General features: G+C 38.7%; 1 non-coding gene across 1 annotated transcript; it reads right to left on the bottom strand.

Annotated features, from left to right (window-relative positions):
• Positions 1–9050: 9050 nt before the first annotated feature.
• Positions 9051–9132, bottom strand: trnas-gcu (transfer RNA serine (anticodon GCU)). Its single transcript has one exon. It is a non-coding gene; the product is annotated as a tRNA-Ser (tRNA).
• Positions 9133–11193: the final 2061 nt, after the last annotated feature.

The raw sequence follows: 11193 nt of genomic DNA, 5'->3' as shown, positions 1-11193 counted from the left end.
GTTGTGCTTTTCTTCAATCTATTTTGAATGTCATTCTAAATCGTCTATTATCTTTCCCTCTTCTAGCTGTACTGTGGTTATTTTAAATGTTCATCACTTGTATTTTCTTTAGTGTTTCCTTTCACAAACCGAAAAATGTTCAAGGTGATCTTCTCACCACACTCCATGTAAATAAATTAAAAGAAATCACAGTAGAGTAAAGGACACGCAGTGAGTACTCTTGAATATGACAAGAGGAAAGGCACACTGCACATCTGCGGAACATCGCAAAGTAATTTTTTTATTAAAGGTTCAAGGAAACCTGAATATGTTTGCTAGAAGTATTTCAGAATCACAGTCAAATCGAGTATGATTGCTACACAGATCTGCCGTGTGAATTTAGAATACTGTTTGTGCGTTGTATAAAATACGCTGTTCAAAGCTTTTAAAAAACTACAGATACGTTTCGGAATGCGTCTTCCTGTAAAAATAAAATCTCTACACGAGTCATAAGCCTTCTTAACAGAAGAACAATATTCAGAGGGCCAAAGAAGTGAATATTTCACCAAGTGAGAGAAAGCATCTCAGAAAAAGGAGGTGCAGTCTCTTCCATGCAGAATAACACCACAAAGTCAGACTACAAGTGCTGAAAAGCTGCTATCAAGGGTAACCCGGCCGAGCGCTCTAAGGAGCTGGATTAAAGCTCCATCTCTTCGAAGGCATGAGTCGGAATCCCACTGCTGCCCAGTATCTCCTTGTTAAGAATCATGGTTTTGTTGTTGTAGATTCTGCGCGATTAAATCAGTTTCAATAGAATTAATTTGAACAGTCATATTTGTTTTATTCCTCCTACCATGGCAATTTGTGCTCAAAGATTTAACTTTTTTGTATTTTAAAAAACATGCTAGCCTTAATGGGAAAGTAAGCGGAACTGCAGGTGTGGTGGCCAAGTGGTATGTTGTCGGTATCAATAAGGTCAATAATCTGTTAAACATTTTATGCCATTTTTTCCATAGATGATGTTCACGTTGGAACAGTGAGAAAGGTGTGGCCTGGATGCACTTGAACCATCACCTTACTATAATTTTAGTCCCAACCTGGCCGCACTAAGCAATTGTACCACAGAGACTCCAACAAGTCGGTTTTCTCCATTTGCAGTTTTGGGTAAAAAATAATCTGCACTTTTAAGCAAGTATTGTATTTAAATTTTGCAAATTTCTTGAAAAAGGTTGTTTCAGAGAGACACTGAGTAGATAGAAATAGCCCAGTCAGTAGAATATTGAACTTTTTATCTCTAGGTCCCTAGTCAGGCGACTGATTTTCTTGCAACTACTGTGAATAGATGGTCTTTTGTCCCTCAGTTTTTCAAGTTGTTCTATGAATGTTTGAAATGTTCAATATTTTTCATGCTCTTAAGCACTTTCCGTCACAAAGTTTATGGTGTTCTTGGTGCTGTGCTGCACGTAGATAATGTAGACGAGAGCACAGGTAACAATACAGGACAAGCAGTGAGGAGCTCCCGTAGCTTTCAATTCAGTGCAGAGTCCAGAGGGAGGCCTAGGTCGCTAAACAATCAACAGGTATCTAATAATGACATTCACAAAGGTGACAATGCGTTTTTTCAACATATCCTTACATTTACCCATACAGCACAATTTTCTATACCCTCAAATCCCCAATGTAACTACTTTCTCCTGAGAAACACAAGTATAGAGTGAAATCACAATAACTTATACAAAAAATCTATTCAAACGCCCAGATATGACAGAACACACCCCTTTAAATATGTATTTCCTTCATTTCAGTTTTCTTCCCTCCCCAGGATACCTGAAAATTCAATATCGCATATTAAAGGCTGTACGTGTAAACATCTACTAATAAAGATGGACATTAAAGTTAATTATTAAAAAATTACACTTTTCATTAAGACATGTATTGATAAAATTATTGTGAATAGTTGTGGTGTCTGGAAAGCAATTTTTGTTAAATATAACAATTTTCAAGTGAGTGGTGCATAAGCTTGTTATTTAGTGACTTAATTATTTCCACTGCATTCACAACAGTTCTAATGTGTTTGCTTGTTCCGCATAGCCTGCTACTGAGTTGTTTTTGGAAATGAAACCTATAAGAACATTATTTAAGATGCACCATGGCCCAGAATCATTCATTGGGACTAGGATTAATATCAATTGAAAGTACTCCAAAATAAAATATTTAACCTGAATATTAAAAGAGTAGGAAAGTATTAAAACAACACCATAACGTCTTGACTTCCAATCTTCTTCCAGGTTCAGGCCATGTACAGTAAAATGGCATAATCAATTGAGTCATGCCGAGGCTGAAAGTTTAAGCCTCACCTGGAGCAGCCTGGTTTTCTGTCTTGACAAAAAAAGCGTTTTGTTCCACAACGGCGTGAAATGATCATGTCTTTCACTCTACTTCTCTCTTGTAGTAAAGCAGATCTTGCTAGGTGAGCATTTGCTCCGGTAAATTAGGTCACTTTTCATGTTAACTCACTTCTTCTAAACACAACATTTCCTGGTGCATGTTTTCTCCATGAAAAAATACATTTTCCCTTACATGATTTCTCATTTTGTTTCATCAAAGAGTACAGAAAGAAGAAAGAAAGGAAAAGTGTCGTAAATGAACTCTGCCGCCCTTGGGAGATGTCAAGCACATTGGACATGAAAAGTGCCCAATAAAAGCCATTTCTCTTCGTTTCTCTTACAGTCAGGGCTCCTGTTCCGTGTAAAGGAGGCAGCTTGCTCAGCCAGCAGACTCAGGGCTTACTGAACGCAGGTGTCTCAGAGTGGTGTGTCCAAGCGGCTGTAAAAGAGGAGAATTCTGCTGGCGCCATAGCTTAGTTGCTTTAAGTATCTGTCTCGTTAACTGGAGATCCTGGCTCCACATCCCAGCTGTGCCCTTCTTCCTGTCTTTTTGTGCAGAAAGTACCATTTTGGACAACCGCATAGGGCTTGATTTAGTTTAATGCATTAATGCATTTCCTTTCTGCAACAACTTGTTTTTCAAGAAATTCATACAGCTTGTGAAAAATGAAATTTAATTCTTGGCTATCAGAGCAGTAGGAATATTGCCGACTGGCAAGAAAATGCAAGCAATGTTTATTTTCTAACCAGAAAGGTGCGAATGGAGCAAAACCTTTCTCATCAGTCTCTGTGGTGCAACCGGTGAGCGTGTTTGGCTGTTAACTAAAAGGTTGGTGGTTCAAAACCACCCAGGGACGATCTTCTTATTATTGTCAATGTAAACACTGTCTCCACAAAAGCCGAAACTTTAACCCTCTTTATATTTGCAGAAAATGCGAGTCTTTTGCCCGTGTCCAACAACAACACTTGAGACCAGGGAAGTCCAATAGTGATCAACACCGCAACTCCCCAGAAAACCATATTCACCCATGGAAAAGTATCTTTTAAGGGCTGGCGTGAGATATCATTTATACTCCTGTTGTATCCTCTGCTAAAATAGTTTAAAAATACAACGCGGATTTGTTTGAGAATTTGACAAGCATTGTTGCGTTAGCACTGTGAAGTTGGATGTTGATATTTTGATATATTTACCTTAATTTTAACATAAATGCTGTTCAATCTATGCTATACAATCAATCACAGGTATATTTTGAGTCTCGTACTGATCGTCCTGTGGATCCAAAAGAAAATTTTAAAGCTGATACACTTTCGATTGTAATTTGCATCTAGCTACAACGTCCCTGGAAAAGATATTTTATGAGTTGCGTGCAATCGGTATCTTTTACTTTAGGGATGGTAGTGGAAATAGCTTTAAAAATGTTTTCTAAAGAAGATTGTATTGCCAGGACCTGCCTTTAGCGCTCAGTAGCGATGACGCTGTTGATATAGATGGAGAAGAAATGTAAGATGAATTGATGATCTAAGATAAAATAGCCCTAACGCCTCCTGTAACAGTGTTTGTATTCATAGCAAGTAATATTCTTTTTCAAACCCGGACGTTGCTTTTGCATTAAGTGTTATGTAACCATTAGCAGTTTCGGTAGCTTCTGAAGAGCGCACTTTTCCAAACTGAAGCCTATAAGAACATTATTCAAGATGCACCATGGCCCAGAATCGTTCATCGGGACTAGGATTATCAATTGAAAGTACTCCAAAATAAAATATTTTTTTATTTAAAATTAAAAGAGTAGGCAAGTATTAAAACAACACCATAACTTCTCGACTTCCAATCTCTTTCCTGGTTCAGGCCATGTCAAATGACATAATCAGTGGAGTCATGCCGAGTTTGTGAGTTTAAGCCTCACCTGGAGCAGCCTGGTTTTCTGTCTTCACAGGTAAACAGTGTTTTGTGTTATTTGCTAAATGGAGAGAGGATGCTGTGTTAATTGTTCTCCTCCTGGGAGAGGACAAGATGAGAAGTTCACGAGGCTGGTGGTAAATATCCTGTCCAGGAATATCGGGGCTATAGGGGGTCAGATCTGTAGATGTAGTGAAGACATTAGTGGGGACGGTGTGTCTGCTCTCTGTGAAAGAGCCGGGCAGGAAGAATAATCTGTGGTCTGGGAAGAAGAGTCTCTCGTTGGAAGAGCGGCGCTCCTCACAGGAGAGAATGAAATCTTTTTTTGAAAATCTTTTTCAGGGACGCTGATTGTTCTCTTTGGGTGAATTAAAAGCCCTTGTGGCTAGTGACCTCGTGGCGCAACGGTAGCGCGTCTGACTCTAAATCAGAAGGTTGCGTGTTTAAATCACGTCGAGGTCAGCTGATGTGTTTGTAGGTGCTGCTGGTGCCGAACCCAGATTTTACACCACGCAGTTGCGTTTTATCTGTACACCACCTAGGTAATCTGAATGAAATAACAGAGCAGTACGGAACACCCAGTCAGGAGCTTATGCAGTGTTTCATCTTGAACACGACAAGAGAAAACGCACACTGCACATCCGCGAAACATCACGTCCGACTTTAGAGACAGTGACATCAGAGAATGGAAGTTTCAGACCGCTTTTTTGTTACAGTTTCAAGCAAACCTGAAAGTAAGGGAGTGTTTGGTCACTTTTGTATGAAAAAGTGTCTGAAGCCTGTAATTATAATTTGTCCTTTTTTAATTGTAGTTGAAATCCACTCCCATGTACCAAGACCTACAGTATATTCATGTTTGCTTAAATGATTAACGCTATAGGACATTAGCTGGTGTTTTTTGTAACGATTTGCTATTTCATGCAGGAAAGAAAGGAAACCCCCAACGTTTGCTTTCAGGTGCGGTCTATTTACATAACGGACATCTATTTCTGAAGAGCCTGATTTAAATCACACAACCCTGGTAGAATCTTATAAACCGAAATCAGACGCGTTATCCATTAAACCACTAGCCCGTCACGTAACTGAATTTGCGCCGCTACTAGTACACCACCACATCTACAATTTCTAAGTGAGAAACGTGCTTTCTACATTTATTTTAGTTTTAAAAAATCATCACTTTTAAACAGACAAAGCATTTATGTGTCGCTCTGAATTTCTAATTGATTTAGAATTCAAAGAAAAAAGCGTTTTGTTCCACAACGGCGTGAAATGATCACGTCTTTCACTCTACTTCTCTCTTGTAGTAAAGCAGACCTTGCTAGGTGAGCATTTGCTCCGGTAAATTAGGTCACTTTTCACGTTAACTCACTTCTTCTAAACACAACATTTCCTGGTGCACGTTTTCTCCATGAAAAAAGACATTTAACCTTACATGGTTTCTCGTTTTTTTTTCCATCAAATAGTACAGAAAGAAGAAAGAAAGAAAGAAAGAAAGGAAAAGTGTCGTAAATGAACTCTGTCGTCTGTGGGAGATGTCAAGCGCACTGGACATGAAAAGTGCCCGATAAAAGCCATTTCTGTACGTTTCTCTTAGTGTCGGGGCTCCTATTGAATGTAAAGGAGGCAACGTGCTCAGCCAGCCGATTCAACGCTTACTGAACGCAGGTGTCTCAGAGCGGTGTGTCCAATCGGCAGTAAAAGAGGAGAATTCTGCCGGCGCCGTGGCTTAGTTGGTTAAAGCACCTGTCTAGATAACGGGAAATCCTGGCTCCAAATCCCAAATCATCAAAAAAAATATTGAGCTCCTTAGTAATGAAACTGCCGGATAAAAGCCATTTCACATCCTTTCTCAACTTGCTCAGCGAGCAGGCTCACCGCACACCGAACAAAGATGTGACAGAGCGGTGTGTCCACCTGGCTGTAAAAGGGAAGTACTTTGCCGGTGTTGTGGCTTAGTTAGTTAAAGCGCCTGTCTAGTAAACAGAAGATCGTAGGTTCAAATCCCAGCGGTGCCTTTCTTCCTGTCTTCTCGCACCGCTTATTGTTATAGACAACATGCTTCTGCATTATGTTTAAAGGAAGTGTTCATTTAGTTTTTGGCACAACTTGTTTTTCAAGAAATCCACACATTGCGAAAGATAAAGTGCTCATCTTTCTTATCAATGCAAAAGAATTACTGCCAGCTGGCAAGAAAATGACTACAATTTGTTTTTACTTTAGCCAAAAATCTGTGAATGTAGAAGAATACGACATGTGTCAGTTTCTATGGCACACTCAGTCAGGGTGTCCTTCAGTTAAACACAACGTTGGTAGATCAAACGCACTCAGAGACACACTTCGAATTAATCCGATCTAAACATTACCTTCTCTAAATGTGACTGAGTTTCTTTGCACGTCCTTAGCCATCTTGATGTTTGGAGAGATTTTCAACTTTTGACACGAGTCAAACTACAAGTAAATAGTTGAGTACCTAAGTCAATATCACCGGGAATGTGAATATAAATGTTAACATCAATATTTCTGCTGTCTCCTGAGAAACACAAGTATAGAGTCAAAACACAATAAATAATGCTAAAAAAATATTCAGTTAACACCCAGATGTGACAAAACACATTTAAGACTTACATCCCCTTTAAATATTGTAACGCTTACGGCCGTCAGGTACTGTGTAAGAGCCGGCGTACCAGAGCAGGTGACGTCACCGCCCTTCCCTATGATAGCAGGACTACAGCTACTGGGCTGGAAAGAGATCTCTCTTTAGCTCACGGGGCTAGGTCGCTGCAGAGAGACGCGGAAGTCCCGGGTTCGAGCCCCGGACGGTGTGGGGCCGACCTGATGCGGCAAGGGCGCCCGCCTGAGCCCCCGTTGCGAAATATTGGGGATTTGCGGCTACAGAAAATAATGGGAACTTTAGAGGCAAAAATAAGGTTACGTTAAAGAAACAAAAACTTATTGTCACCCTTTTCAATGTGATTTTTTAAGACATTTGTTCGGAATAGTATATCTTCTTGTGTCTGTGGCTGTTATCCTACAATAACGGTGGTGAAATAGCAGGAATGTGCGGAAAGAATCGGAGATAGAACAGAAGACCAGTCATCCAGTCGATAGTAAGGTTGTGTAGGACCTCACATACTACGATGTCAGTGTTGAGTAGTGTGGTTTAAAAGCTTTTTCACGAACCAGGAAGGAGTAGAAATCTACAGTCTTCTGATCCGTAATCAGACACGTTATCCATTGTGCCATTGGCGTTTGTATTGCATTCCCATCCAGCACCACATTGAGTTCAGAGCCACTACTATTCATGTGTGTTGTACGTGTGTCTAGTTACTACGTCTTTCATTATGTCTGGTTTAAAATAATGTATCTTTAAAACAGACAAAGGGTTTATGAGTCAGCCTGAAATTCACACACGAAGAATAAACAATATCGCGTTTAAAAAGAATACAGAGATGCCGGCGATAGATAACGGAGCATCTTAATTGCGCGCTATCACTGAACTAAACTCCCGATTGTTAAGTATGTCAGCGGCTTTTTTAATGTGTTAGGAAGAGCAAACAGTCCACAGTGTACATTTTAAAGGTCTAAGCAAAACAGGAGCCTTTACTTCTTTGTATACTGAGCTTTCGGGTGAACATCAAAGTGAAAGACAAATTCGCACTTTTCACTTTTTGATTAAGGAACAAGAAAACACCATCCTTCGAGCTGTATTCAAACCAGGGACATAAGAAATGCCCACTGTTTTTGTCTACAGTCTTAAGACCTAGCAATTGAGCTATCAAGAGGTCGGAAAGTAAACGCTTTGTCACACATGTAGCCCAATGTAGTGTAGTGTTCCTCTATTTAAATCCGAGTTCGACGTCAAAATACTCACTCCCATAGTCTCGTTCAGAAGAAGAAATGGACCAGAGTTCTTATAAAACGTTTGAAGGGACATCAGTGCAGGCTGAAATTGACCCTTTTTCTAGTGGGATCAGGATCATATAAAACCTTTCTTTTGGATTGAGAAGAGGATCATGGAGACACTCAAAACATCCCTGTCTTTGCTTCTTTCAAGGATGAATGGAGTATTGAGCTGCAAGCATCGGTTCAAATCAAAACTCTCTGCTACTGTAGTTGCTTGTTTGAGAGTTTCTTCAAATCTTTCAACTGAACGTTGATATCAAGGGATATCATAGGGACTTTGGTTTTCTTTTGATCGAAAATTGTATTAAAATACAAGCCTCTTTCACAGTTGTATATTACTTTCCCTTGCATCCTCAGATAACATTTCTAAATACCACAAAGTTACAACATATGGAATAGCATTTATTTTAAAATGTATTTTAAAATTTGCATTTATTTAGAGCTATATTTAGAGCTTAGTAAAGATAGCATTGCTAATACTGATGTAGTAGAAATGTAAGATGAATTGATAGCTTTTTCTGAACTAAAAAAGTCCTACAACGCCTCCTGTAACAGGTAAGGACTCATAGCAAGACATTGCTATTGCATTGCGCATTTTGCAGATACGACCAGTTTCTGCTTCTGGTGAGTGCATCTTTTCCAAACTGAAATTAACAAGAACATTTTCAAGATGCGCCATGTCCCTAAATCGTTCATCAGGACTACTATTAATATCAGGTGAAAGCAGTACAAAGCATAAATTTAACCTAAATATTAAGAGACTATATCTGTCAGCTACTGCTGTAAGCCATGTTCAGCCAACGCTAGAAATATTACTGCTCTACTACAGTAGCTAAAGAAAGCAAGTCCGACTTAGAAACAGATCACAAGTCGAAGACATAAACCGACAAGGATGGGATTCAAACCCACGCGTGCAGAGCACAATGGATTAGCAGTCCATCGCCTTAACCACTCAGCCACCTCGTCATAGAATTTTTTCCCCCCCCCATGGGCATGATTTTGCTCGGCGACCAGGCTCAGCACACATCGACCTCAGATGTCTCAGAGCGGTGTGTCCAAGCGGCTGTATAAGAATAAGTAATAGGTTTATACCATGCTGAAAAAAAGAAGAAAGAGAACACAACGTTTTGGCCGTGGAGCCTTCTTCAGGTGTGAGAGAGACAGGGCAGTAGGCAAAGGTAAAGTAGCGAGAGAACAAAGGTTTGAGGGTGGGTACCCTCCTGTATAAGAATAGTGTTCTGCCGGTCTTGTGGTAAAGCTGGTTAAAACACCTGTTTCATAAAGAGGAAATCCTGGATCCGAATTCCAGCGGTACCTTTTTTCCTGTCTTGTTTTACAGAACATGTAATTTGGGACACTCAAAAAGGTCTTGATTTGGTTTAATGCGTTTATTCATTTCCTTTGCAGAACAACTTGTTTTTTTTAATCATATAGCTTGCGAAAGATGAAATGCGAGCGAATTGTTTTGTTCACCAAAAGTATGTAAATGAAAAAGGTGTAAGCATTTCTGTGGTGCAATTGGTTAGCATGTTCGGCTATTAACCCCAAAGTGGGCTTTTTGATCCCACCCAGGGACGCACTTCTTCCTATAGTAAACATTATCACTCCAAAAATTTATTTTTTCCGCAAAACCTGAACTATTTTGATATTTGCAGTAGTAAACAATTACTACCAGTACCAGAGTCAACATTACCGGGAATTTTCAATAATTACGGACATAAAAACTCTCTTGCTTTTAACAGAGCGTTTCATAATTTCTAACTATGAAAATTATTTAAACTGCGACACTTATCATTCATCTTTTATATAGCATTTTAAGCGAATAGGTAATTAGATTGTTCATAAACCTAATTGCTTTTTCTACATAAACACAGTGTGATTGCTCTCTGAAAATGCTTTTTCTTTATATTTAGGCCCAGATTTCAACTATAGATCGTATTATTATAAACTTTCTTGGAAAAGTGTCTTTTATGTAAACCATTTTTGCTATTAATTCATTTAGGGCTAGAATACGTTCATTGTCTTCCAATCGAGTCGAGTTGACATTGGAAGCTTGCCACGCCCGGACTGTTACACCAACGCATTAGCATGTTAAAGCGATTTCATTGAGGAGCCTAGCTTTCTTAACTAGTAAGTACTGTACTTCCTACTTTGAAAATACCTGTGAAACCGGTTTAATTTGTCACAGCCAGCACTCCCGCAGAGAGGGGGGTTGTACTCGTTAATGTCTTAGCACAAAGCAGAAACTTCTTGTATTTTCCGATGACATACAAGTGGAAAGATTACAGATTTTTATCATCTTTTTTTTGAACCAGGGAAAATCTGATCATGTTTCTCTATAACAATAATAAAAAAACTTTATTTTACATTATTTTACATATCCCGCTTCCACATAGCACGACTTTAATGAATATATTCTTTATTAATACTAAATAAATAATACTAAAAATACTACAGCAAAGAGGTCACTTGATTTTTGGAATAATTCCAAATAGCACAATGATCCACTGGCATCCCTGAAGTCTGTTTAGTCCATAATCTTCCAAATACAATCACTAAGCAATTATAAGAATTATACCATCCTATTTCTTTGTGATGTCATGTAAAAACTAAACCTATTTTTATAAGGCTTTTACTCAAAATATTTCCAAACACACAAAGCATTTGTGAAGTACTATAGTACAACATCAATCATTAAAGCTTAACAATAAAGTTTAGATTGCTGACTATGGACTAACTACATTAACTAACTGCAATGCAACAGTATACATTTTACAAGTAAGAATATCTGGTTGAATTCTTGCATTTGTAGCCAATTTAATGCGAGAGATTTTAAGTTTTAACAGAAGAAAACTACGAATATGAAAACAGCCATAACAACAAAAATTACTGTGCAAATATCAAAAGGCTACTTCAGTAATGAAATAATAATCACAGTAGAAACCAGACACTGTTTACACCATATTGTTAAGAAAGACTCAAGACAGAAATGTTCATGTACAGCTGGAAAAAACAACTTCTAAAACA

The sequence above is a fragment of the Atractosteus spatula genome, chromosome 10 (genome assembly GCF_055471065.1).
Source record: "Atractosteus spatula isolate fAtrSpa1 chromosome 10, fAtrSpa1.hap1, whole genome shotgun sequence".
Taxonomy (NCBI): Eukaryota; Metazoa; Chordata; class Actinopteri; order Semionotiformes; family Lepisosteidae; genus Atractosteus; species Atractosteus spatula.
The sequence above is the reverse complement of the archived record's forward strand: the minus strand, read 5'-3'. Positions and strand labels throughout refer to the sequence as shown.